Genomic DNA, 27,884 nt, shown 5'->3' on the forward strand with positions numbered 1-27,884 from the left:
GGGCTGGTGATGTCCGCAAAGTTCCTGACGTGTGGACTTATGAAGGAGGCCAAACCCAGGAAGCTTCGCAGTTCAGATATCGTAGAGGGCTCTCGGAAGTTACGTATGCTTCTAACCTTACTGTCGTCTACGTTGAAACCGTGTTCATTGAGCTCAAAGCCCAAGAAGTCAATCCGCGTTTTATCGAATTCGCATTTTGCTCTGTTGAGCGTAAGATTGTTCGCTCTGAGTATTTCCAAAACTTTGCAAACAGTTTTCCTCAAACCCTCTAGCTAGGCTATCTGCAAAAACAAGAATGTCGTCAATGTAGACGATCTTATTTTTGATATCCTTGAGGATTCGCGACATTTCCCTTTGGAAGATTTCGGGGGCACAATTCACCCCGAACATCAACCTTGTGAATCGGTACATGCCTGAAAAAAAAATCATGAATAAATGGACTAGGCATTAGTGGCTAATCCATTACATACCGTCCTCTGTTAAGAATGTTGTAAGATCGCGAGATTCGTTGTGCAATTCCAAATAGTAGAATGCATTGCTTAAGTCAAGTTTGGTGAAAAATTTTGCACCGTGGAGCTTGACTTTCATTTCGTCGAGTAGTGGAAGTCGAAAATACTCTCGGTTTATAGCTCTATTGGGTGCCCGCATATTCACCACCAGTCGGAAGTCGTTCTTACCCTTGGCTACAGCTGACATTCCGCTGATCCAGTTTGGGGCACTTGTAACCTTCTCGATGATACCCTGACGTTCCATTTGTTCTAGCCGTAACTTCGCTGCCTCACGGTAAGCCGCAGGGACGTTATAATATGCATTCTTAACCGGCGGTACATTTTTATCTACGCTGAATCTCACCTTAATCCGAGGCATTTTCGAGAACACGTCTGTCTTGCCATCGCCTTCGACATTGTTAACGGTAGTTGTAACGTGAAGAAGTCCCATGTCACTGGCAGTTGAGCGACCAAGGAGTGATCGTGACCCGTTACGAATTACATGAAAAATTGCTTTTGTAGGTCGGCCATAGTGATCCGGTGCAATGATTTCAGACGTTTTTCTTGTTGGAATTGTTGATTATGTTCAACTTTGCGATACCCGACAAATGCTCTTGTTTTAGGCGAACCCAATCTCTCCCACCAATAACGTTTATATCCGCACCAGAGTCAATGAGCATTTTGAATGGACTTGATGAACCGAGACGACAGGCGACTAAAACGTCGTCGAGTGAAACTGTATTCACGTGCTATAATATTAAAATAAATGTGCATTGGATTAGAAATAATAAAACAAAATTTATTGCGTATTTATGTCTCGAGCGTGTTATACCTGATCATGATCGACGTGATTATCGCGATTCGGAGACTCGTTGGGTTGAACTTGGAGTTGTCGAACTCGTGATCGCCGGCATGCGGCTGCGTAGTGCCCACGTTCTCCGCACGAGTTACAGTTCCTGTTCAACGCTGGACAAGGATAGTTAGAATGTGGGAAGCTGTTGCATCGCCGACAACGAGTACGCCGTCCACGGTCCTGTAGATCTCTTCGAGGCGCCTGCTGATTATCTCGGAAACGCTTCGGTTGCGACCTGTCTATCAAGCTTTCTGACCCGGAACGTTTTTTGAAGGATTCGCGTTGTGGTGGTTGGCTTGAGCTCTGTCTATGTATGCGATTAATCACATACGGTTCCATACAATAGATACAATAGATCAATTAATGGTCGCAGTGGTTTAAATCCCAACAAAAAAAAAAAAAAAAAAAAAAAAATACGGTTCCGAACTATGGGTTGCTGAGTGATTCGCGATTTCTGTTTCATATGCTTCATTCCGCGTGGCCGCCAGCACAATAGTGTTAATGTCGTGCGCGTACGTCCTTGCCGCTTTCACTAGTTCCCTATTTCTCATGCCCTTCAATAGTTGCGGTCGTATAAATTTGTCCTGTTCGTTGGGACTAAATTCACATTCCAACGCCTTCGCGGTTAGGCGGGTGTGGAATGAACTTACCGATTCAGTTTTGCCTTGCCGCATATTGAAAAACGTTTCGTGTTCGGCAGCTGGATCCGTCATTGCCTTCAAATGGTTCTTGATGTTGGAGACGAAATTCCGATAGCAGTTCGCATCGTCCAAGCTCGGTCTAAGCTTCGCTGCTCTCACTATGTTCTGCAACTCGTCTCCAATCGAAAGGAAGAGAAGTTGTGATCTGCGAACGGGATCATTCGCATTGCTGAGGGAGGCGGCGATTTCGAAATTCTCGATATATCGGTTCCATTCCTCCCACATTTTGTTGGCGGGTACCCCAGCTGGGAAGGGTTTGATGTTATCCCACCGAATACTTGGCAAAGTAATATTCGGCGAGTTGCTTGATGGCATGTACGACGTACACCAGTCTTGGTTTGTCACGGGGGGAGGCTGCATTGTTTGCAAAGCGTTGAGTGCTTTGGTCATGTCCGAAAGAGCGTTCTCCATCCTTTGGAGTCGCTCGTTTGTATCCGAAAATGGCTCACTGTTTCTGGACTTGGCGGGAACTTCACTTGCATTATTGCTTGTGGTGTTTTGGCCGAAGTTGGACTCTTAATGTTGGGATGATGGATCTTCGGAGGGAGATATGAAGTGGCTTGCGGTGTCGCAATCACTATCTTCGTCGATAGAATCGTTTTCAAGGTCGCTCGATGAGGTGGCATCATCCGGATTATTCGGCTCACTCTCCTCATCACTGGTCTGCGCGTGCAGAAACTTCGGGCACGGACGTATTTTCCGTTGCTAGACATTCTGGATAGAATCAATTTAGGATCTGTAAAAACACAACTGGTAACGGACTAATATAATTACACTTTTTATTTCTGATTCGTTTCTATTTTGAAAGATTGTTAGATTCTGATATTTTTTCAAATTTCATTGAAATAAGGGTTGTTTTTGTTTTGAGTTAGAGGATTATTCAATCGAAGTGTCAAAGACTTTCCAATAGGGCTAGATTTTTCTTTGCGGACATCCCGTCACGCCGTGCACATTTTTGAAATTCAGGACAAGCTTTTGCAGACATCCCGTCACGCCGAGAACTGTTTTGAGCTAAGCACAAATTCTGCGGACATCCCGTCACGCCAAGGGCTTTTTTTACGAGAATTGCTTCAAACTGAGTTAATTTGTGCGCGGACATCCCGTCACGCCATGGACTTCTTCTTTTATCTTTGAACAACCACCAAACTCTGAACAAAAAACATGTTTTAAAATTGCAGCGTCTGGGCTATTCCCTTCATAATTGTATAATCCGGTTCCACTAGTATTGTAAAAAGAGCCTGGCAGGATCGCCAATGTGCACTTCTGCGTGAAAGGAATAAACCCAGCGCTGGGATAACGAGCCGTATAAAAAGGAGTCTTACCAGTTGGAGTTGTTGGACGAGAAAGAGGCTGTTGCTAGGCAGGTCTTGGCGGGCTCGCCGATGTTATATCGAGCGTCTGTCGATATATCTCATGTCGACTTTTCACAAGCTTGTTGACAATTGAGGTGTATACATTCAGTACACTGTCGACAAGCACTCTAATGCATGCCACACAATTATCATAGATGTCGATGAAAAGATCTTCGTTTCAATAACACTGCGGAACACGTTTTTGTCTCCAGCATCAAAATACCTCTGTTTACTTAATTAAGGGTTGCTAAATCCATTGCCGTTTACAGAAATATCATAGCACGTCTAGTTTTTGAGATATTGGTTGTTGAAAATGCGAAAATTGACTATTTCAGCCAACTTGCATGCAAGTTTGCCAGCTTGTAAGGCAATTTATTTGAATTTTGAATACAAACTTTATGTGTATAACAACACTTGTCATCAAAGTTTGCAATACTTTTGACGCGGAAAAGTTATTTTTCGATGGTTTAGAAAAGTATTGTATTTTGCCATATAAGAGAAACGAAGAAATTTGTATGGAGACTGCAAGCATATTGAAAAAATCGGTTTAATCTAAATTTAATCGTGCAATTTCAATCAAAATACTTCTAAAATGAAAGTTTGAGTCCTCTTTTGCATGCTAGGTGGAAAAGATCACAAAAAAGTTTGATAAAATATACTTTAAATTGTAGGTAAACATCAATAAAATCAATGTTCTATACAACTTTGACGACCTGTAGCTAAAAATTGTGACGTGCTGGGAAATTTCTGAGAACGGCATCAGATTCAGCAACCCCAAATTTACTAGAGACACATAATTTGATCCTTGAGACACGCAAAAATGTCATTTTTGTTGCGCTATGTAATTTGTTGGAATTAAACATATTTTTTTCTGGCTTTATGGATACGAATCAAATATAAAAATCAATTATGTTTAGTGATAGTAAAGTAACGCACTTCGTTTTTTTTGTATCGTTCAACAACGTCATTCGTATGCTTGTTCACCATATATGAATGACTCGGGATAATCATCTTCCTCTACTTCTTGGTATTACGTCCTCACTTGGACAGCGCCTTCTTCTCAGCGTAGAGTTTTTATGATAATTTCCACAATTATTTACTGTGTGCCTTGTTTGCCAAAGTTGTCATTTTGCATTCGTTTATCGTGTGGCAGGTATGTTTTCCTCAGCCTCGGGCTGAATTTCTCCTTAATAAAGAGTCAATCAATCAATCATGTTTTCCTACATATACACTTAAATTATTTCACCAATCTCAGTAAAACGAATTTCCGAGAACCCATCAGCTGAGAATTCTGTATTTTCCACTACCGAATCTAGATACTTGTTGTTGGCACAGCTGCGTACCACCCCGCGGTAAGTCAACATTCGTTCCACCAAGAGGCACGACAACCGCACATCCACTAACCCTGGGCGAAACATAGGTAGCATAGCTGTCAGTAAGTATGTTCAGCGTAGAGAGTGAGAAGGAGGACGTAAATAAAAACATAAACAAAAAACAGCTGGAAGAAAACGTAGATAATGGTTATAGTAGATAGTGGAAACAAGGACATTATTGTAATGAAACCTAGTTGCCTTGTAGTAAATATAATTTGCAATTACATAATTCAAGGCAGGTTTTTAAGTGAGATTTGCTTTATTGTGGATAGTGAGAAAGGAGTTGAAAATACTCGAAATACAATAAGGTGAGGAATTAATTAATAGATACAAAGTGTGTTTAATAACATTTGCATTTTGGTGCGTAGGAAATCACCGTTGGTCGAACCGCCATAGCTAAAAAGGGAAATAATTTCTCTGTGGAAAACTATTAATGTAAGTAGTTGAAACTAGTTGAAATAGCTGAAAAGAATATTTGAAGTGATTCGATTTTGTTTGTTTATTTATACCAATAAATATAGTTTCAAGCTGTTGCACTTTGAAAAACTAAGCACTGCTCTGAGAATTTAGTTTGCACTAGGGTGGTCCGAAAAAGAACATTCTTGAAAATTAATAATGTTCCGACCAAATCCCAATCCTGAAAAATCAGGTTATAATTGCGCGGCTTGTGACCGTCCTGATAATGAGGAGTCACAAATGGTATTTTGCGACCATTGTCAAAGTTGGTACCATTTCGGCTGTGTTGGCGTCACAGCTGATATCAAGGACGTTTCGTGGTGCTGTGAAAAGTGCAAAGGAAGTGGAAGTGATGGCTCCGGTTCGTCTGAGCTGCAAGAGGAGTTGAAGAAGCTCGAAAAGCAGAAGAAGAAGCAGAAGCGGGAACTGGAGAAGGAGAGGATTTTGCACCAGAAGCGAATGGAGGTACAGCGAGAGCTGAACGAAATGCGCGAACAGCTCGATAAGGAGAAACGGGAGACTGAATTGGAGTTCGAAAGGGCGCAGATGGAAAAGAAGATCGCCGAAGAAGAAGCCCACCAAAGGAAACTGGAAGAGATGCGGACAGAGATGGAAGAGAGGCTGCAGCGATTGAAGCTGAAGCGGATTAAAGAGTCGACGGATGGAGAAAAGAAGCAAGAGGAAGTGGTGAACAATGTTGAATCGGGAAACTCGAAGAAGAAAACGCAAAAGTCGATGAAGCCGGAGAAAGTGAAGCCAGAAGAAGAGCTCGAGAAGAAAAAGTCGAGGAAAACGAAGCCTGGAGAAGTGGAACCGGTTGCTGAGAGTACGCGTGATTCTAGAGGAGCCTATCGTAAGCATTCGACGCCGAAAGTTGCTCGAAAGCTCTCCGAGAAGTCGGCTAGGGGTCCACCGAGTCTGCCAGAAAGTTTCTTGATCGGGCGGAATGGAGATTCGACGCCGTTCGGGCATCCAGGGGTTCCCAAGTCGGTCCAAAAAAGGCGCAGTGAGACGATGCGGAAAATAGTAGAGCAAGAGTCGGAAGATGCAACAACTTACGATGGAGAAGAGGAAGAGTCGTCCGAGGAAGATGTAAGAAGCTGCGAGGACGAAGGAGAAATCTCCAGCGAGGACGAAGAGAGCTCCGGGGAGGAGGAAAGTCACGTCGCAAGTGAAGTGGAAAGTTCGGAGACGTCCGAAGATGAAGAGAAGGTGGAGAATTGTCGTCGGAAGCATGGAGAAGCCGAACGAAGTCGAAAAAATCGGCATCGAGCGCCGTCGAAGGCGCAGTTATCAGCTCGGCAGTTCCTGTCCAGAAAGTTGCCAACGTTTTCTGGCAAACTGGAGGAATGGCCGATGTTTATCAGCAGCTATGAGACGTCGACGAAGGCGTGCGGCTTTTCCGACGTGGAAAACCTGGCGCGGCTGCAAGAATGCTTGAAAGGCGAGGCGCTGGAGGCAGTTAGGAGCAGATTGCTTCTACCTAAATCAGTTCCGAAGATCATTGAGACGCTACGGATGTTGTATGGGCGGCCTGAGCGACTTCTCAACATGTTGCTGTCGAAGGTTCGCAATGCAGCACCACCGAAAGCGGATCGTTTGGCGAGTTTCATCGGATTCGGGGTGGTAGTCCAACAGCTAGCCGATCATCTTGAGGCTACTGGATTGACCACTCATCTGGTGAACCCGATGCTCATACAAGAGCTAACAGAGAAGCTGCCAGCAGGAACGCAGCTTGAATGGGTGCGATATCGCAGGAAGAGCAAAGTGGTGACGCTGCGCACGTTGTCAAATTTCCTGTCGAGCATCGTAAAAGACGCAAGCGAGGTAGTAGCGTATGGAGAAGGGTCCCGATCCGGAGAAGTTGGACTTCGATCCGGAGATTACGGGCCGAAGAAAGGGAAAGCGAGAAGCGGAGCGCGTGATGGCTATGTGCACGCTCACGATGTGGTGGAAAAGAGAAGTTCAAGTCCACCCGCTAGAGAGAGGAAGCCTTGCAGGATTTGCGGCAGAGTGGATCATCGAATCCGGAATTGCGAACGTTTCCGGAGACTTCAGCTCACCGATAGATGGGATGCAGTTCGCAAGTGGAAGTTGTGTCAGCTGTGTCTGAACGAGCACGGATCGGCCGGCTGTAAACTCAGTTTCCGCTGCAATGTCGAAGGATGTAAGGAGCGTCACAATCCTTTGCTTCATTTCACCAGGCCAGCCGCCGGATTGAACTGCAACATCCACGCAATGCAACCGAAGCCTACCGTCATTTTCCGCATGATGCCAGTCACGTTGCACTGTGGAAAGTTTTCAGTGAATACGATTGCGTTCCTGGATGAAGGGTCATCGTACACGCTAGTGGAACAAGCGCTGATCAGCCGATTAGGAGTACGTGGCGTGCCGCAGCCACTCCGAGTGACATGGACCGCCGGAGTTTCCCGGCTCGAGAAGGATTCGCAGTGTGTGAGCCTTTTCATCTCTGCTAGAGGATCCGCGCAACGGTTCCATATAAAGAACGCCCACACGGTGGAAAGCCTGAAGCTTCCGCACCACACACAGGCCGTGTCGGAAGTGGTGAAACAGTACGCTCACCTTCGAGGAATACCGATTGCAGATTTTCATCAAGCTGCACCGCAGATTCTCATCGGATTGAAAGATATCCATCTGTACGCGCCGCTCGAATCGCGTATTGGCCGACCGGAGGAGCCGATAGCAGTTAGGTCGAAGCTTGGTTGGACCGTCTACGGACCAACTGGCGTTGGTAGTGTGGAAGGAGGAATAGTCGGCCACCATACTTGCAAGGCAGTGACGAATCAGGACCTCCACGACCTGCTCAAAAGCCACTACACTCTGGAGGAGTCCGGCATTTCCGTGGCATTGCTCCCTGAGTCGGAAGAGGACCGAAGAGCGAAGGAGTTATTGAAGAAGACGACAAAGAGAATCGGCGACCGATTCGAAACAGGCTTGCTGTGGAAAGAAGACGATGCTGAGTTTCCCGACAGCTACCCGATGGCAATCAAGCGGCTTTCGTGCCTGGAAAATCGTCTGAGGAAGGACACCGAGCTTTACGCCAAAGTTCGCACCATGGTAGCCGACTATCTGGTGAAAGGATACGCACACGAAGCGACATCGTCGGAGCTGATGGCTTTCGACTGCAATAAGGTGTGGTACGTGCCGCTGAACATTGTATTCAACCCGAGGAAGAAGAAGTTTCATCTGGTGTGGGACGCCAGAGCAGAAGTTAAAGGAGTTTCACTGAACTCGAAACTACTAAAGGGTCCGGACATGCTGACTGCCCTGCCGGCGGTGATATGCAAGTTTCGGGAGCGAGAAGTCGGATTCGGTGCTGACATAAAGGAGATGTACCATCAGCTGCGAATCCGAGAAGAAGATAAGCGAGCGCAGAGGTTCCTGTTCCGGAACGATCCATCAGAGAAGCCGACGGTGTACGTGATGGACGTGGCGACGTTTGGTTCTACGAGTTCGCCGTGCTCCGCGCAATACGTAAAGAACCAGAATGCGAAGGAGTTTGCTGGACAGTTTCCTGCAGCGGCGGTGGCTATCGTCGAAAACCATTACGTCGACGATTATTTCGACAGTGCGGACACGGTCGAAGAAGCAGTTGAGCGGGCGAAAGAGGTGCGATACGTCCACTCCAAGGGCGGATTTGAGCTGCGCAACTGGGTCTCTAGCTCCGAGAAGTTCCTGGTGGCCCTCGGAGAACGAAAGGAAGCTCAGTGCGTAAGGTTCAGCGAGGATAAGGAGTCTGGTTCTGAACGAGTATTGGGAATCGTTTGGAACCCGTCCAGCGATGAGTTTTCGTTTTCGACCAAGCTTAGAGAAGATTTGGAGCCGTTCCTGTCCGGCGCGAAGTTGCTGACGAAGAGAATAGTGATGAGCTGCGTGATGAGCTTCTTCGACCCGCTAGGACTGTTGTCTACTTTCACTTTCTACGGGAAGCTGCTAATCCAGGACTTGTGGCGTAGCGGTTGCAGCTGGGACCAGCCAATCGACGATGAGTGTGCAGAGAAGTGGAACCACTGGATCCGGAGACTACCGGAGGTCGAAATGGTTCGGATCCCCCGCTATTACTTCCGTGGCGGACGCTGTCTAGACTACAGCAACTTGCAGCTGCACGTTTTTGTGGACGCAAGTGAGGACGCATATGGCGCAGCCGCGTATATTCGCATCGAGACGGCTGATCGACCGTTGTGTTCGCTCGTGATGTCGAGGTCGAAGGTTGCACCTCTAAAGCACCTCTCGATTCCTCGTTTAGAGCTGCAGGCGGCAGTATTGGGAGCAAGACTAGCGAACTCCGTAAGGGAGATCCTTTCGCTAGAAGTAAAGCAGCAGTTTATGTGGTCTGATTCGAGGACAGTACTGTCGTGGATCCACTCCGACCACCGCCGGTACAAACAGTTCGTGGCGTTCCGGATTGGCGAAATCCATAGCCTGACGAGGCTCTCCGAGTGGCGTTGGGTGCCGACGAAGTTCAACGTGGCCGACGCGTTGACGAAATGGGATAAAGCGCATAGCCTGCGCTCCGATGGGCCATGGTTCCGTGCCCCAAAGTTCCTCTACCAGCCGGAGGACTGTTGGCCAAAGCAGGAGAGCGTAACACCGAATACTTCCGAGGAAATCCGAGCGTGCCTGCAATTCCACGATGTTTCGGTGACCGAGACTATAATAGACCCGCTGCGGTTTTCGAAGTGGAAGGTGCTGGTTAGGACAGTAGCGTGCGTCTACAGGTTCGTTTCAAACTGCAGAAGAAAGCGAGATGGGATGGAGATCGAGGCCGTTCCGGCGTCAACAAGCATAAGGAAGGTAGTGAAGAAGAACGTGCGGTCCATCACCGCGTCATTGAAGCGTGAAGAGTACCAGAGAGCGGAGGCGTACCTTTGGAGGTCGGCTCAAGCCGATTGTTTCGGAGATGAGATCCGGACGATAATTAAGAACCAGCAGCAACCGTGCCGGCAGCAATACCAAGTGGAGAAGTCCAGCAGCCTCTACACTCTAAGTCCCTTCCTGGATGCCGATGGTGTACTACGTATGGAAGGAAGAGTGGCACAAGGGTTGTCACTGCCGTTTGAGTTGCGGTTCCCGATCATTTTGCCGAAGAAGCACCCGGTGACAGATAAGCTGCTTGAGTTCTATCATCAGCAAGTAGCACACGGGAATACAGAAACTGCCGTCAACGAGATTCGGCAGCGCTTCTACATCCAGAACTTACGAGCGGAAGTGAAGCGAATTGGGAAAGCCTGCGTCTGGTGTAAGGTGCAAAAGTGTCGGCCAAGGAATCCGAGAATGGCTCCACTGCCGGAGTCACGCGTCACGCCGAATCTACCACCATTCAGTCATACCGGCGTGGACTACTGCGGGCCGGTAACCGTTACGGTCGGTCGCAGGTCGGAGAAGCGGTACATTTGCCTCTTCACGTGTATGACGACGAGAGCTGTTCACCTGGAGATCGCTCACAGCCTGACGACTCAAGCGTGTTTAATGGCCATTCGACGGTTCGTGTGTCGCCGAGGGAAGCCGTTAGAGTTCTACTCGGACAATGGCACTAACTTTCAGGCAGCGAGCAAGGCGATCGTCCAGCAGATCGGTATCAAATGCGAGGATGAATTCACCGATTCACGAACTAGGTGGAATTTCAACCCACCTAGCGCACCTCACATGGGTGGGGTTTGGGAGCGATTGGTTCGCTCCGTGAAGGCAGCGCTAACCGTGTTGAACGATGGGCGGTCCTTGACCGACGAAGTGCTTTTGACGACGATAGCGGAGGCAGAAGACCTCATCAATTCCCGGCCACTAACGTACGTTGGCCTGGAACCAGGAGCGGACGAAGCGTTGACGCCGAACCACTTTGTTCGCGGCGTCGGTACGATGAACACGGAACATTCCCGACTAAGGGTACATAACAAAATTATATCAGCATATGTTATTATGTTATAAGTTTTTTCGAACATAGGTTGTTACAAACTTGATGCAGGATGTTGTTAAAATAACTAAAATTATAACAAAAAGTGTATGAATAGTAACATAAACATAACAAAATGTGTTTTAATTCTATCAAAAACATATCAAACCAAGTTATAATGTTTGATACAAAGTATCAAAATTATAATACTGTTCGATATACGATAATATTGTATATTATTGAAATGCATAACTATCTATTTATTTTGTTATAAAGTTGTTAAAAATGAACAGAAAAATATCTCAAAGCGAAATAAAACACATTATGTTATATTTATGTTTTATTTTGTTCAATGGATAACGGAGTCTAACAACATTATATCATAATATGATATGCATATCATATTCTGATAAAATTTTATTATATTTTTGTTACAAGCCTCTAGTCGGGTTCCGTTCCACCGTCTAGCGAGGCGGAAGCATTGCGGGACCGGTACAAGCGGTCACAGCGATTGGCAGATAGATTGTGGGCTCGGTGGATATCCGAGTATCTGCCGTCGATCAACCAGCGAGCGAAATGGCACTCCGAGTCGCCGCCATTAACCTGTGGCGACCTGGTATACATCGCTGACGAAGCCGTGCGGAAGAGCTGGATCCGTGGCATCGTGACTGAGGTCTACCCGGGAGCGGACGGCCGAATCCGGCAGGCAATAGTCAAGACCGCAAAGGGTAAGTTTAGGAGGCCGGTGACGAAGCTAGCTGTGCTCGAGGTGCAGGAGAGTAAATCCGGCGCAGCTGAGGAACCTTCACCAGAATTACGGGGAGGGGGTATGTTGGCACAGCTGCGTACCACCCCGCGGTAAGTCAACATTCGTTCCACCAAGAGGCACGACAACCGCACATCCACTAACCCTGGGCGAAACATAGGTAGCATAGCTGTTAGTAAGTATGTTCTGCGTAGAGAGTGAGAAGGAGGACGTAAATAAAAACATAAACAAAAAACAGCTGGAAGAAAACGTAGATAATGGTTATAGTAGATAGTGGAAACAAGGACATTATTGTAATGAAACCTAGTTGCCTTGTAGTAAATATAATTTGCAATTAAATAATTCAAGGCAGGTTTTTAAGTGAGATTTGCTTTATTGTGGATAGTGAGAAAGGAGTTGAAAATACTCGAAATACAATAAGGTGAGGAATTAATTAATAGATACAAAGTGTGTTTAATAACATTTGCATTTTGGTGCGTAGGAAATCACCGTTGGTCGAACCGCCATAGCTAAAAAGGGAAATAATTTCTCTGTGGAAAACTATTAATGTAAGTAGTTGAAACTAGTTGAAATAGCTGAAAAGAATATTTGAAGTGATTCGATTTTGTTTGTTTATTTATACCAATAAATATAGTTTCAAGCTGTTGCACTTTGAAAAACTAAGCACTGCTCTGAGAATTTAGTTTGCACTAGGGTGGTCCGAAAAAGAACACTTGTTTTACCAAGATTTCTGCAATCCAAATCAATTAATTTTCGAGATATCAGCTATTGGGTTCCCGGTGAATCCGTATAACGAAATCGGTTTCCGAATTGAAATGTGTTTCACTCAAAGTTAATTTCACTCAAGTGGAATTCTCACTTTTCTAGTTCAGAATAGACTGAAAATAAAACGTTAACATACATGCCATACCTTGTATGAAACCATCGTTTTCCACGCTACATACACATTATTAAAATGCTGTGTTAGTAAAATTCTACAAATATTAAAAGTCTGTGCACAACCTGTGTTACTTTGGTAGAAGGGTGATGTGCCAATTTCAATCGTATTAAGCTTTGATTGGTGAGAACCCGTATTGTTCCTGGCTTACAGTGAATGAAATTACAAACCGATGATAAACTATTCTCTGCTAAGATGCTTACCTACACATTCTGCAATACCGTTTTTGATCGATCTTGATTCGTCTCACAACAAACGGCTTACCGTGATGAATCAAACTCCAGACAGTACCAATATCCGGACACTCTGATAAAGGATAAAGTATATGTTAATATGTTTAATTTTATGCATCACTTTTACCTTTAAAATTGTTTATCATTTTAATGAATCCTGTGTTCTAGTAACCATTGCTAAATAATTGATAACAGTAAACACAGAAAAGTTGTTCCAGTCAGATTTTTTATCATCGCAGTGCAAATTCTTCTCTGTTAAGCATCGATGGAAACTCCATCAAGTTCTTATTGACAGTATTGTGTTTGATTTCATTATTTTCAACATGAGTGCGTACAGGACTATAAATTAACAATACAGTGACATAATAATTGATCAATATGGTTAAAATGACTTGTTATAAGTGTTGAAATAGACTGTCCGGAATTGAAAACGAGTGGCTCGAAATCCGGACGATATAAAATACTCCCGAATTCGGCATATGTGAACAAAAAATTAAAGGAAAAAGAAGAGAAAACTTGAAACTAATCAAATAAAAGTATTATGTTATTACTTACTTCGTTTACCTCTGAAATAAAATGTGCGATTCATGTATTGAAGCAGCTTTAGACACAAGGTAATGAAAACACCAATTAAATTGCATTTCATTTTTTTAGCAACGTACAGTAAATGACTGAATGAGAAGCAAAACAATGTGGAGTTTTATTGGATTAAGGTGAAGATGATTCGAAGCCAAACCTCAATTTTTTAGAGCACGAATCTGGAGAACCGAACATCCGTTCAGGCTGAAAACTTAACCGAATGATCACTAGCTGGTGGTGACCAATCGATTATGTTTTCAGCTTAAATGTGTGTTTGGTTCTCCAGATCCATGCTCTTGAAAATTTGAAGTTTGGCTTCGATTCATCTTCACGTTAGGGTTGTCTTTTTACCTATTTTACACAAATATTCCATGGTGTACCGTTCTGATTCATATTCCGGACAGCTTCAAATTCTGGACACTCAACTTTGTATGGTAAAGGTTTCATTTGAAATGTTTCAATATTTTCCGTTTAAAAGTTCCCAACTTGCAGGCGCGTTTTAATAAGCATTTTACATAGCAATCCATGAAAATCTATAATGTACAACTAGTTTTGACGTTGCTTTTACGACTGGTAAGCTTAGATATTAATTTAATTATTTTAGTTTTGCTTTTCGTGAGCTGTCCGGAGTTCGAAACAAAGTGTCCGTAATATGAAGCGAAATTGAGGTTACGTCCGGAATAAGAATCAAGGAAAAATCACTAATTTCTATTTATTTTAGGTAATTCAAGCAGTGAAAGCCAAGCATTCACCCACCATTCGAAAGTAAAGTGTTTTAGTAGCTTGATAACGCACAGGTGTCATACATAATGTTTATTTGTATGCTTCTCGATCGGTTATACTTCACAAGGGCCTTAAGTGTCCGTAATATGAATCTAAACGGTAATTCAGCTGTCCGGATTTTGATTCACAAGTGTTCGGATTCCAAGACAAGGCTTGTTCCAAGTGTCCGGATTTAAGGACAAGGATCAGAATAATTGAATTGACTATTTAAATGATAAAACCCTAATTTTTGATCAAAAACTTATTATAATTACCTAGATAAGATATAAATCTATGTGTTGTAGCACAGAATATCATAAAATAATAAAGATAATCTATTTAAAATAGGATTCGAAGATTGTTCCCTTCTTAAGCGTCCGGGTATTGATGCAGCACGGTACTGTGATATAGTAAGTGGTCAAATACAATACTTCAACGTTATAACAAGATCTACAAGCATCTATCTGCATTCCTAAAGCTTGATGATATATGAGGATTTCCTTTATAATTCATTGGCGTTATCAAAATGCAGCCCAAACATATGAACTGTTGCTCCCAATGTAGCGAAAACAATCTTTCAAACCACAATCAAAAAAATCGTTTTCCACGCTAAAAATCACGCGAAAATTTATGCACACAAGTTTTTTTCTCATTCCGAACGATGGGAAACTTTGTTTACGTTCGCAATTATATGCGGTCGTCAAAAGAATTTCGCAAAATTTCGTATACTACAGAAGTTTTAGGGTGTGTGACTGAAGAAGTACGAAGGTTTTCCATTGGGCAAATAAGTGTTCGGTGAAGTGAGTCACATTATTGGAATTTTGAGCTAACTGTTTAAGTAGGATATCCAGAATTGTGATTGCTTGAATCGTTGGGCATGGGGGGTTTTCTCGGCCTATTAGCCTGAAACTTTGCCATAAGAAGCACTTCAATATGACGCATTCTTCTTCTTCTTGGCATTAACGTCCCCACTGCGATAAAGCCGGTTACTCAGTATAGTGTTCTAAGAGCATTTCCACAGTTATTAACTGAGAGCTTTCTTTTCCTAAATTGACATTTTTCGCATTCGTATATCATGTGGCAGATACGACGATACTCTATGCCCAGGGAAGTCAAGGAAATTTCCATTACGAAAAGATCCTGGACCGACCGGGAATCGAACCCAGACACCTTCAGCATGGCTTTGCTTTGTAGCCGCGGACTCTAACCACTCGGCTAAGGAAGACCCCTCAATATGACGCATATTTTGGTCAAATATAGGCTCAATGGCTTTCAAACAACCACACTGCCGAAGTGAATCAGAAGTGCCATGAATAGGATCCGGCTCCTTATCTATGATTGATATGAGCCTTCAAATTTTCAATTGTAATCAATTATCTATAGAGGATCGTTTAACCCGTATAGGCCTGAGTGAAAGCAAAAATTCTTAAACCCTCACCGCTCAGCGAATTCTTAATGGATTCAAATGATTTTTTGTCAGTATACTGGCACACATATCTAGTTTCTAGAAGTGGACAGAGGAACGCGGATATATTTTTGTGGCCGGAGTTATTCCGGTGGATCACTGGGTCAGGTCGGGTGAGAAGGGTACTAAGCGTTTGTGCCCCTTAAAGTAGGCAAATTTCAAGTAACACATAATTTCCGGAATCGGCTATGATGTGGCCACTACAAGACGGAATTTCAAGAAAATTGCATCAATGTAAACCTTTTGAGAAACGATTGAATTGAATAACTATGAGTTTTGCATTTGATTAATCTTACAAATGATCATTTTCAGGTTCCGGGACGCCTCAAACTTATGATAAAGTGGCCAATTTGTATCTGAACATCTGTGCCAAGCTTATGGGAACGCATTTTAGTACAAAATTATGTTTGATTTCTACTTTTAGAGAATTGAAACGGTTTAGTATCCAACCAATCTATAGCCGGTTCTTCCGGGCATTACGTCCGAATGGCCACACCCGGTATGTTTTAAACAGTGCAAAACACTTCATTTATAATGTTGAATATCAGATCTTAATGATTTATGCAAATTAAAATTATTGTCATTGCAAATTAGTAAAGGTAACTTGGCATGTCCCAAAAAATAGCCCTTTTTTACCCGACTTGACCCAGTTACCCACCGGAATAACTCCGGCCACAGGAATGTTTCCGAGTTTCTTTGGCCACTTCTAGATACTAGATATGTGGGCCAGTGAACTGACAAAAAATCATTTGAATCCATTAAAAATTCGCTGAGCGGTGAGGGTTTCGGTATATTTGCTTTCACTCAGGCCTATACGGGTTAACTCTTAACACTTCAGTAATCGCGCTACTGTATTTTTTACAACACTGGCGAAAAAACCTCGCTTTTCGTTCACATCGGCAGCGAGCAAGCTCTGACGGTGGCGAACTGCGCGACGACTGGAAGGCTAAAAGGCGTGGACCACTTTTTGTACTCTTTTGCTTACAACTTTTGACTCAATTGATCAATTCTTAAAATTGTAACAGTATTGTGTTGGTGATTAGTTGCACCTCCAAATGTACCCACAATGATTTAGTGGTGGCCAATCCGGATACACGACCAGAAATGTAGTGTGAACCTCCTATTCCCTCATTGATTCTTTGTAAAATTTCTATATTTTTTGAATGTATTTATGTGAAAGTATATGAATATAATATGTATCAAGTCCTGCAAGCTTATGTGGAACATTTTTGAACCACAATAATCACTTGGCCACTTGACATGTTCAGATACAGGAGATCCAGAAGTAAGTTTCACACTGCGTAAAATAAAACCCTAATCATTCAACAACAGATGGCCAACTGAAGCCATTCTGATCATTTTGCATACAGGTGACCATTATAAGTCCAGTTTCGGAACCCCGTTTTTCATGCCAAAAGACCAAATTTTTATCAAAATAATATAGAAATTATGCGAAACAGCAAATAACACTGTTTCAGCAAATGAAAACTTGTACAGTTGAAGTTGGAACATTTTGGACAAATGAGGGTAATTTTGGGTTTTGCTCAGTAAACCTGGTATTTGGTTTTGAAGTTTGAATTCATACTTTCAACAATTGATGAATTGGCATATAGATAAAGACGTGGAAGTAATTATCATCATAAATTGAATCCAACAGTTTCGTAGCATAGCATAGACTGACTGTACATGTCAATGGTTGCTACTCCGTGATTGATCGGAACTGGTAAGAATTGCACTACGATCCAAATGAATAAGGGATGGGAGTTTCCGCTTACTCTCGAAGTGCAATTTTAGCAGATCTAATAATATTGATCAATAACGGCGCCGGCCAAGTCCTTACAGTCAGTTAGGATGGGGAAGGAATGTTAGAATGTAATGTTTGATGCTTCTAGAGACCGAGAATACCTCTGCATCTCCACAATCACCACGGGAAGGGTGTTTATTAGTGAGGGAGAAAAAGATCTGGGAGTCCCTCTGGTCGATGATGCGATCCATGGACAAGGGGGAAATATACGACTTATATTTAAAGCTAGTTTTGTATTTTTGTCTCGAGAAGTTTTTGGTAGAAGCTTTAAAAAATACGTCAACATCTATAATGTCGAACAATTCAAAAGATGTTTTTATTATTGACTAAAACTGAAAATTACATGTAAATATTTTAAATTATTTGAAACAGGAATAATGCCGACACTTGTAGCGACGAACTATTCATAGTTTGTTTGAAAATTACATATGAGTATTACTGTGCATTTTGTCTCGATATGGTAAAAGTTTAAAAAAAAACGTCAAAATTCACAATGTCGAACAATTCAAAAGATAATTTTTAATAATGTCAAAAAGAGAAAAATATATGTATATTGAAAATGTATAAGAAAAAAACATAATGCCGACACTTATAGTGACAAACCATACAAAGTTTGTTTTAATATTACTTAAAAGTTACGCTTTCAAGAAAATATGTGTTATCACAAGCATGAAACGAACTCACCAGTTGGTAATCCATCCTCGACTGAACACAAAACTGACACTGATAGCAAATCTTCTTGGCGTCCCGAAAACAAACCATCTTGCTTATGCCTTCCCAAATACCTACCCAGCAAGACGCTCCAAAACAGAAAAAAATTCTTCGGAGACGAAAACACGCGCGAAACCGTGAGCAAAATCTATCTGACGACGCAAAACCGAACTGTCCTGCTTGGGCTTCACGAAGCACTACTCTATATTAAATCCAACAGTTTCGTAAAGGATAAACTATCGGAAGCTACATTCGAGTTATTTTTTTTTTTGGGCATTACAACAGATTTTGTTACTCAGTTAGCGCGATTTTTATAATAATATATGTTAAAGTTTTGGCTGGTTAGTAGTAAAAATAACAAAAATTATAACAAAATTTCCTCTACACTAAAAAAGTTGAAACAAAATATGTTATGATTCAAACAAAAAAGTAACTCATCATGTTACAAATCATACAAAAATATAACTCATGTTGTTATTTTCCATAACTGAATTATAATAAAATTTGTAATAAGCCATTTGTATCAATTTTTCTAAAACAAATTGTGTTAAAATTAAGTTTTAAATCGAAACAAATTTGAAACAGTCTTTGTTATTAACTGACTTTGTTTTACATATGTAATAATTCCTTCCATGCTGAAACTCATGTTTTATAATAAAGTTTCTACGATTGTTATTCCTTTGAGAATCCTCGAAGGAAGGATGAGCATGAGTTAACGATGGTCTCTCAGAATCCTCACAGAATTTTCATCAATATGCTCTCAGGCTTCTCATTTGATTCCTCGTAGGATTTACATAAGATTTTTCGCAAGATTTAGAAAACATCTTTCGACAAAATTCGAGAAGCTTGTCAATATCCACGTTGAAATCATCTTCCTTTTAAAGTTCTCATCCGAACCTTCTGACAAATGTCATCAGAATCCTTTCAGGATGTCATCAGCATCAATGCCAGCAAATTCTCATCAGAATCGTTCCAGCATTTTCAACTGATAGGATTCTCATATCAAACCTTTCATAATTCTCATCAAAAACCCTCCAAATTTTTAATTTCAGTATACTTTTAGAGTTGTTATTAGAACCCTTCCAGGACAAATATTCGCAACAAAATCCTTCTAGGATTTGTGTGTACCCAATTTGCATCCAAATCCTTCCGAAATCTGATTCTAGTATTCTGGTTGTATCCAAATTCTTCAAACATTCTGAAAATCCAAAAAGATTTGTGGATTCTCTTCAGAAATCATTTTGGATTTTTATCAGAATTGTTCCTGGATTTTCATTATAATTCTTCCAGAGTTCACATTAAATCTTTCCACGATAGTTTCCATACTTCCTATGATTCTCATCGGAAACATTGAAGCGGATTCTCATTATAATATTTCCAAGATTGTCATCAGAATCCTACCAGGATTTTCATCAGAAACCTTCCAGAGATTTCTCGCATTCATATCAGAATTCAGGATTCTCAACCGTTTTCTCCAGAATCCTCTCATGATTCTTATTGAAATCGTTTCAGGATCTGCACAAGAACCCTCCCATAATATATCAGAATAAAGCTTTGGTCTTCCGACATTAAAACGTAGAAATTTGTTACTAAACCTGAGTTCCGGCAAAAGGTTCAACCGTATCCATAATACTCTTATTTAGATTCCGATAGATTAACCTTTACGAAACAGTTGTATTTTATATATCTCCAGATGAGAGAATCCTTCAAATTTGATTTTTGTGCAACAAGATAATCCTTTCTAAGAAATATTAGTTTTCGGGTACTAAATACCAGATTTATTTAACAAAACTCAAAATTGCGCCTATACGTTCAGAATGTTCCAACTTTATAAGTTCCAATTTAGTGAAACAGTGTAATTTCATATTTTGCATTATGCGTGTTTTCCAATAATAAAAATCTGGAACCAAAACCGTGGTTCTGAAATTCGACTCAAATTGGTCACCTGTATTTTAAATGACCGGGAAGGGTTTCAATGGCCAAATTTTTTCGAAAAACCTTTGATTTGTGTTGATTCTCTGGAAACGCAAATTCTGGTCTCCTGTATCTGAACATGTAATTATTATGGTTCAAAAATGTTCTACGACAGCTCGCAAGAAATCATATACTTTCACATAGATACATTCGGAAAATTTCTAAATATTACCAAGAATCGCTGGTGGAATAGTAGTCTAACAAACTTAACTATATACAGTATCGGACATATAAAATGCACCAAAGCCGTTTTCCCATACAAAATGGTCAACTTCAGAGAGCTATATCTCCGCCGTTTCTCAACCGATTCTTTTCATTTTTTCTGTGACGAACTACAAATTTCCTCAATTTTCGAAAACTATTGTAATAGTTGGGTGAAAACTATTGATTCAAAGGTTACAGATAGGTTGAATTTTGACATAAAAAATGCACCAAGACACAAAGTGTTGTTGAAGAAAAACTACGCGTCGTAGCATCTTTATATCTTCAGCGCTTTTGTTCATTGCGTAATAAGGACCAAATGCGCTGAAGACACCGTAAGGATACGACGCATAGTTTGTCTGATACATTACTTTTTGCCTTGGTGCATTTTTTATGTCAAAATTCAACCTATATGTAACTTCTAAACCAATAGTTTTCACACAACTTATTGATTTATAAAAAATTGAGATAATTTGTAGTTCGTCACAGAAAAAATGAAAGAAATCGGTTGAGAAACGGCGGAGATATAGCTCTCTGAAGTTGACCATTTTGTATGGGAAAACGGCTTTGGTGCTTTGGTCCGATTCTGAAGCTATACTATATAGCCCTATCCCTAAAAAATAGGGTTTTTTCTACAAATTAACACTAACAACAATACGTGGGATCTAAAAATATCTTCTAGATGACCGCAAGTTCTTCAGAAACTTTTCCATAAATATTTCTCAGATACATAAAATACCGACAGTAGTTTTATCAGGAGATACTTCTTGAATTCCTTTCAGCACGCCTCAAAAGATTTCTCCCCTGCAGAAGCTTATCCGAAGATTTCCTCATAAATATTGTTAATATATCTTAGAAACTGACTCAAAAATTCATCCAGAAATCCTTATAAGAATTCCTCTAAAGTTTGTCGAAGAATTGAATAAGATTTTCATATTATATACCAGTTTTGGACAGAAATTTCCAAATTATCTTTATGCCCATACCATGCAGAAGTCGTATAAAATACTGAATAAATGTACCGGAAACGACTTTGCAGGTGCTGATGGAGGACGTAAATCGCAATAGCTAAGCGCATAACTTCTACTTTTCCTAAAATTCAACCTACCTACACTTCCGTGCAAAATTTTGGGTTCACCCCCTCAAAAACATACAAAAGTGTTCTGTATATATATCTGTGATTACACGTCCAATCGAAACACGCAATTGAAAGGCAATGAATTAATCTTAATTCTTAGGTATTTTCTTTTGGATTTTGTACACTAAATTTTTACTTAAAACTGTGACATTTTTTTCAAAAAAACGCATTGAAGAAACATAGCTTATTTGATTAGCATTGGATCGAATTAAATTTCAAATCAATGTGTCATTAGAATCGTAATCTTAATATATTTTTTGAAGCGCTCTCACGAAATTTTGGCGGGAAAATCTGAAACGTATTCAAAACCAATGAAACCGTCATTCAAGTCATAGTGCAAAAGTTTGGGATCACCTAAACTAAAACACCACGAAAATTCTGTAAAATCTCAAACCAACCATGTACAGGGTGATTACTAATTCCTGTCAGTAAAGTAAATGTTCATAGATAAAAGATGTATGTATGAATTTTAATTTCCGGTATACTTCCTGTTTTGCACATCTATAAAGTTTGTTTTGACAAAGTAAAGATTAAATCTTTTTTCATTTGCCTTAGTTTTTAGTCATATGTGTTGTTTTAAAGGCATTGCACCTGGCACGCACGTTTTCCACAGATATGTATTTTTGACTAAACTTCGCTGAAAAAATTGCCTGATTGAAACAGCATGTTACCACAATCTTTTAGACATACTAGGGAATAGAATGAGACTGATTATGGAAAATTATAGCGAAAAAAATTTGTATTTTTTGGTTAAAATATATGTTTTTCAATAACGTGCATGTTAACTGTAATGCTTCTGAAACAATGCTTGTGGCTGGAAATTGAGGTAAAAAAAATAATTTGTTATCTATGTATAGCAAAGACAAATGTTATAGATGTCCTAAACTGGATATGCACTGGTAATTAAAATTCATTTGACCATCTTTTTTCTATGATTACTAATTTTACTGACAGGATATAGTAATCACCCTGTACGTGCCGTTATTTGCTTTCGAAAAAACTAAGAACTTACAAAATCGGTTGAAAAATGGCAGAGATATTGATAAAAATGATTTGCGTGCAGCTCAGGTGATCGCAAACTTTTGCACGATACATACATCATACTAAGTGTGAACCCAAACTTTTGCACGATGACTTGAATGACTGTTGCATTAATTTTTAATAGTTTTTAGATTTTTCCACCGAAATTTCGTGATTGCTCTTCAAGGAAACAGGATGCGCGACAGCTTCTGTAATTGCCATACTCCAGGCTACGCCCTTTCTTGTAGATTGGGCGCATGAGACTATCCAACCAGCCAGTGAGCATTTCTTAGCCCTCCCAGAGCTCGGTGGATCATCTTCTGCTTACATAAAAAAAATGCAAGAACCGTGGCCATTGGCCAGTACAACCCCGCTTACTTCCCCCTTCAATGACCGCGTTGTATCTGGACGACCCCTAACTGATTTCGTATTTTCTGTTGTTAGGACGAAAAAAAGCTGTAAATCAAAGATATAAATTATAAATCTCAAAGATTCATTACCTTTTAAGCAAATTCATTTCCGTTCATTTCAACCTTACTTGTACTGAAGGTACTCTTAGTTCATCAACACCTGCTAAGCGATCGCATTTCTTATGAAGACTTTTACCGGTGCTTTCCTATAGCTAGGATCGCTTAATCCATGCTTTCGAAGTTCATTTAAATCACCCCTCGCATGGCAAAAAATCTTCAACGAAAACAAACAACGAACCGCTCACGTCTAGCGATGAATCAAGAGCTCGTGGGCGAGACTTCGTACGAACTGCTTCGGGAGCGTCCGCGAGAGAGAGAGAACCAAAAGCGATCAAGCATTTTCTTCGCTCAACTTTTTCTTGCTTCCTACCTGTTGAAGTTGCGATCGCGCACACCTGAAGGAGCCGATCTTCGGCGACGATCGGATCGAGAGAGCGTCCGATCAGTCTCAGTTTTGTCGTGGCACGGTTTGGACGCGTTTTCCATTAAGCTCCCGCAGTTTTCGCATTGGATTGAAAGGTAGTTCGGACGGACGCGTGTGACTTATTCGTACAAAAAAGGAGAAACCAAAAAGAAGTTTTCACCTTTATTGTTGATGTGTGGTTTTTTCTTCCCCGTTTTCTTCTTCACGTCGCGCATATTTTCGCTGCTGATTCGAAATCTCTCCCTTGTGCTGTCGTCGTCGTCATCGTCTTCTGAGGTGGTGTGAGTGATCAAGTGCTGCGGCCCGGATCGAGAAAATACCTTTGCTATGCGGCGCAAGATCGCTACTGCTGCCTGAAGTGAATCGACGACGTGCTCAATTGATTGGGTGCAAGTTGGGACGACGCGGGAAGCGGGAACGAGCATCGGGCCCCGCGATGGTTGGACGAATACCAAATGTTTGGTGTACACTCTAGTGCACAGTGGTTCAGGAAGGAAATTTACGAGGAGAGATGTGTTCAGAGCTTTAGAATTCAACTTCAGACAAAAACTTTCTTCTGTAAAGTTGTTTGTATCGGGTTGGCCCTTTTTTGGTGATGTTGTAAATTATCGTAGTCCAAATCTTCAGATAAATGAAGCAGGCCACTTTCTTATTTGTGGAAATTATGGCAAGCCGGCTTCAAAGAAGTTATAGACCATTCAATTTAGAAATAATTTTGCAAAACAAAGTTTCTGTATCTCTTAAACATACCGATTTAGAACTGTCTTCCTATGTTAACAAAGTCAAAGTACTTAAGTATTTTTGCGTTGCAGTTATTGCTGTTTTTTTTTGCAACAAAATCCAACTATTATCATGATTGAGGCAAACATGAAAATATCTATTGACAGCATTCAAAAGGAATCATATTGTTTGGGTGTGTTATTTTGTATCTCTAATAAAATGTATTAGAACCTATTGCCCTTTAATTAGAAAAACTTCACCAACTTTTGAACGAAAATAGATAGCAACACTCATCAGTGTGGTTTGTTTTAAAAATAGTCCATAGACAACATGGGAATATAACTTAAGGGCGTTCATAAGTTTTTGAATGTTTGGGCTGTCCAAATTTTCAACTTCGTCAACTTTGTCGAAGACAGTTTTGCTGATGTTTCGTTCTAACGCTCTGAATGCTTATTATTCTAGTATATCTGCTCTCTGGACCACAGTGCAAGACAACAGAGTTCTGATATTTTGATTTTTTTTTTCTGAATGGATGTCAATTTAAAAGTATGCTATTATGCATTACATTATTTAACGAAATTAAACATTGTTAGAAAACTATACGAGAAATTATAAGATTTTCTTGGATTTTTTTTAAAAGGAAAGAGGGTTTGCCCTGAAATTTAAATTACTTTTTACTGATTCCAATTCAAATATTTTGATTTTAATCAAGAAAGTTTGTCATTTATGCAATCAATTTGTCAAGTTTAAACTCCATTGCATTAAATCATCAATTAGGTGTGAGTGAAAAAAAAAGACATCCAGTATTAGAGCTTTGGTTCAAAAAGCATTTATATGTTGAGCCTAAAGAGTCAGATGACTATACTAATCTTCCCGTGGAACGCCCCATTTGTGTGTATTAGTCTTGGAATCCACACGACGTTTTCGTCTCCCTCGTCGTCTTGATTCGGGCTGTAGGTGTTAAGGGGCTACGGCTGCTGCTGCTGATGTTAATGTCGGTCGGTCGGAGAGTTTCTCGCGGAGATATACAAAGTTGACAACGACTACAGGCGCGCAGATGACGTGACACATTTAAATTCTAATTTAGGGAAATTTCTTCGCTGGGTGGCTTTCTTTTGGGGCTGGAGTTGGAATCTACTTTTTTGCTTTATTTCGGGTGATAGTGAGCGGATAAATAACACCATTTTCTAACATAACAAGTTTGGTGTGGTTGAGAGAAACCACTGTTGGTTGGACTGTGTGACGGTAGTTTTGCTTTTAGCTGGTGAATGGCCTTTCGTGTGGTGGGTAGATTGCATGCATCCAAGCGAAGAATTCCCATGTGAATGTTGAGTGATTCCGACGTGTAGTGAAGTTGAAGAGTCCTATCGAAGAAGTCTAATAATAATCGAGTGGTGTGGTGTGTCAAGTGTTCGACGGGGGGCTTTTGAAAATTGGGCATTGACAGGTTCAACGAGTGTGTGTTGCTGTTCGTCCAAAGTCGGCCTCCGGTTGCAGAGCAGTGTAGCGGAAGTGGAACGAACGAACGACGAGCTGTTGGAGCGGAATAGCGAATCGGCAACCCGGAGAAAGGATTTTTAATTAAGTGTAAGTTTTGCTGATGCGTTTGGCTGAGATTGAAGCGAAATCGTTTAACACATTTTAGTGAAGTTAGTGGTTAGTTTGGGAGCACAACACGGTGGCGCGATGGAACGAATTCGAGACTAAGTGTCGTTAGTTTTAGTGTTCGTTTACGGTAGGATGGAAATTATGCGTACTTTCTCACCGTATATTTTTTTTACTTTGTGGGTTTTGTTGAACTGTCTCATGACTTTGATGCCTAAGGGGAAAGGTTTGCTGCAAATTATATACGATTTAAATTATGGCTAGCCTTTACCTAAGGAGCATTTGTCTTTGAGATTTGCAAATAATTAACATCTCTTGTATATTTACATTGAATAACAATTTTTCCGAACTGTTTATATGGACAGAGAAGCATACAATGAGTAATGGGACCATTTTATGGACCTTAACATTTTCTGGCATAGCTTTAGGAACCATTCTGCTACGACTTGCATTATTGTTTGTAAATGGCAAGATTTTATTGGGCCCTTTCTACAATAGCGGAAAAGTGTACAAATAAGAGCATGAGATAACTTGGAAATGAACTCTTTCACAACAAATTCCAAATAATTTCACAATAAGGTCGGTGTTCCCTTAGTAGATAGTCCCCTAAAGTCGCACTACAGGCTTTATAGGCCATTTTACTATAAATCGTCACAAAACATTTTTTACATTAAGATCAAAATCTGTTTATTTGAACCATTGACTCATTGTTCAAAAATAATCGATATAAATAGTTTCGCTTAAAATTTAGCTCCCTTGTACTTATAGTAGACCTATGGTTCCTATAGTAGCACCACTAAAAAAAAACTTTTTTTTTTACTAGTGGTCCTGGCAAACTTTGTCTTGCCATCAAGTAGGCTGTTGTAAAATGTCATGTGATCCCCCATACAAAATGACACAATAGTCTTCTCCCGTTTTCCCCGATTGTTCTGGAGATTTTCCCAAACTTGTAGAACTGACAACTTTTTTACATCAATCAATAGCCTTTGATCCAGTCTTCAAAGGAAAAATATAAAAGTTTTGTAAAAAAAAATCAATATTGATTTGTGTTTTGCGGTCTCCTTGAAGCTAATGCTACTATGGGATAAGCATTCAAATAGAAATAGTGCTACCATAGGCACATGTGTTCCTATAGTGGCACAAGCGATATTAAATACAAAATATGAATTTGCGTCGTTTCCATATTTTTTTTCCAACTAACCAAGATGAAAAGCTTTAATATGACGTAAATATAATGCCGCTGGCTGTGTTTTTCGATTTTATACGAATATTTGTGCAAGTCATACTGGAAAAAGCAAACTTTGACCCAGTAATCCCTCATCAATTAACTGCGAAAATACTGTGTGAACACTGAGAAGCAGTCTCCATCTTAGTGGAAATGTAAGGCTAAAGAGATAAGATAAGCAATGGATTTCTGAGATACTTTTGGTTTGCAAGATTCTTATAAATATTTCTGTGAGAAATCTTTCAGAAATTTCTCCAAGGAATCTTCAAAGAATTTCTCAAAATATTCCTTGATTAATGCCTGCGCGTATTGCTCCACGGGCTGCCTCTAGAAATGCATCCTGGGATTCTCCCATACATTTCTCAAGGAATTTAATATGGACCATTTAGCTTTTTTCTATAACGTCTAACAATTCCTGCAAGTATTTCTCTAGTGATTCCTACAGAAATGACTCTAGCTGTTCGTCTAAAAATTGCTTCAGATTTCCTATAAAAAATACTCTATATGTTTCTGATTAACAAATAATTGTACAAGGGCAATACAAGAAAATTTTCAATAGTTCCAGCAGAAATTTCTTTAAGAATTCCTTCAAATTTATTCAGAGATTTTTCTGGTGACTTCATCACGAACTCTTGCAATAATTGTTCAAAGAAGACCACGTGTAATGTTGTCAGGGATTCCTACATGAATAGGGATCCTCTTTCAAACCCTATCAA

At 40.7% G+C, this 27,884-nt stretch overlaps 1 protein-coding gene across 8 annotated transcripts in view; it reads left to right on the forward strand.

Annotated features, from left to right (window-relative positions):
- LOC5564736 (filamin-B) overlaps window positions 1–27,884 on the forward strand; it is a 179,042-nt gene that overhangs the window by 73,813 nt on the left and 77,345 nt on the right. Inside the window, exons 1-2 of one of the 8 annotated variants that reach the window (XM_021842368.1) lie at window positions 23,611–23,713; window positions 25,502–25,925. The exons of 3 other annotated variants lie outside the window; for them this stretch is intronic. The gene's annotated coding sequence lies outside the window, so the exon portion shown is untranslated. Of the gene's footprint in view, window positions 1–23,610; window positions 25,926–27,884 lie in introns of those variants that run through there. 4 more of the 8 variants (XM_021842370.1, XM_021842369.1, XM_021842371.1 and 1 more) reach the window with 4 other exon arrangements.

The sequence above is a fragment of the Aedes aegypti genome, chromosome 2, assembly GCF_002204515.2.
Source record: "Aedes aegypti strain LVP_AGWG chromosome 2, AaegL5.0 Primary Assembly, whole genome shotgun sequence".
Taxonomy (NCBI): domain Eukaryota; kingdom Metazoa; phylum Arthropoda; class Insecta; order Diptera; family Culicidae; genus Aedes; species Aedes aegypti.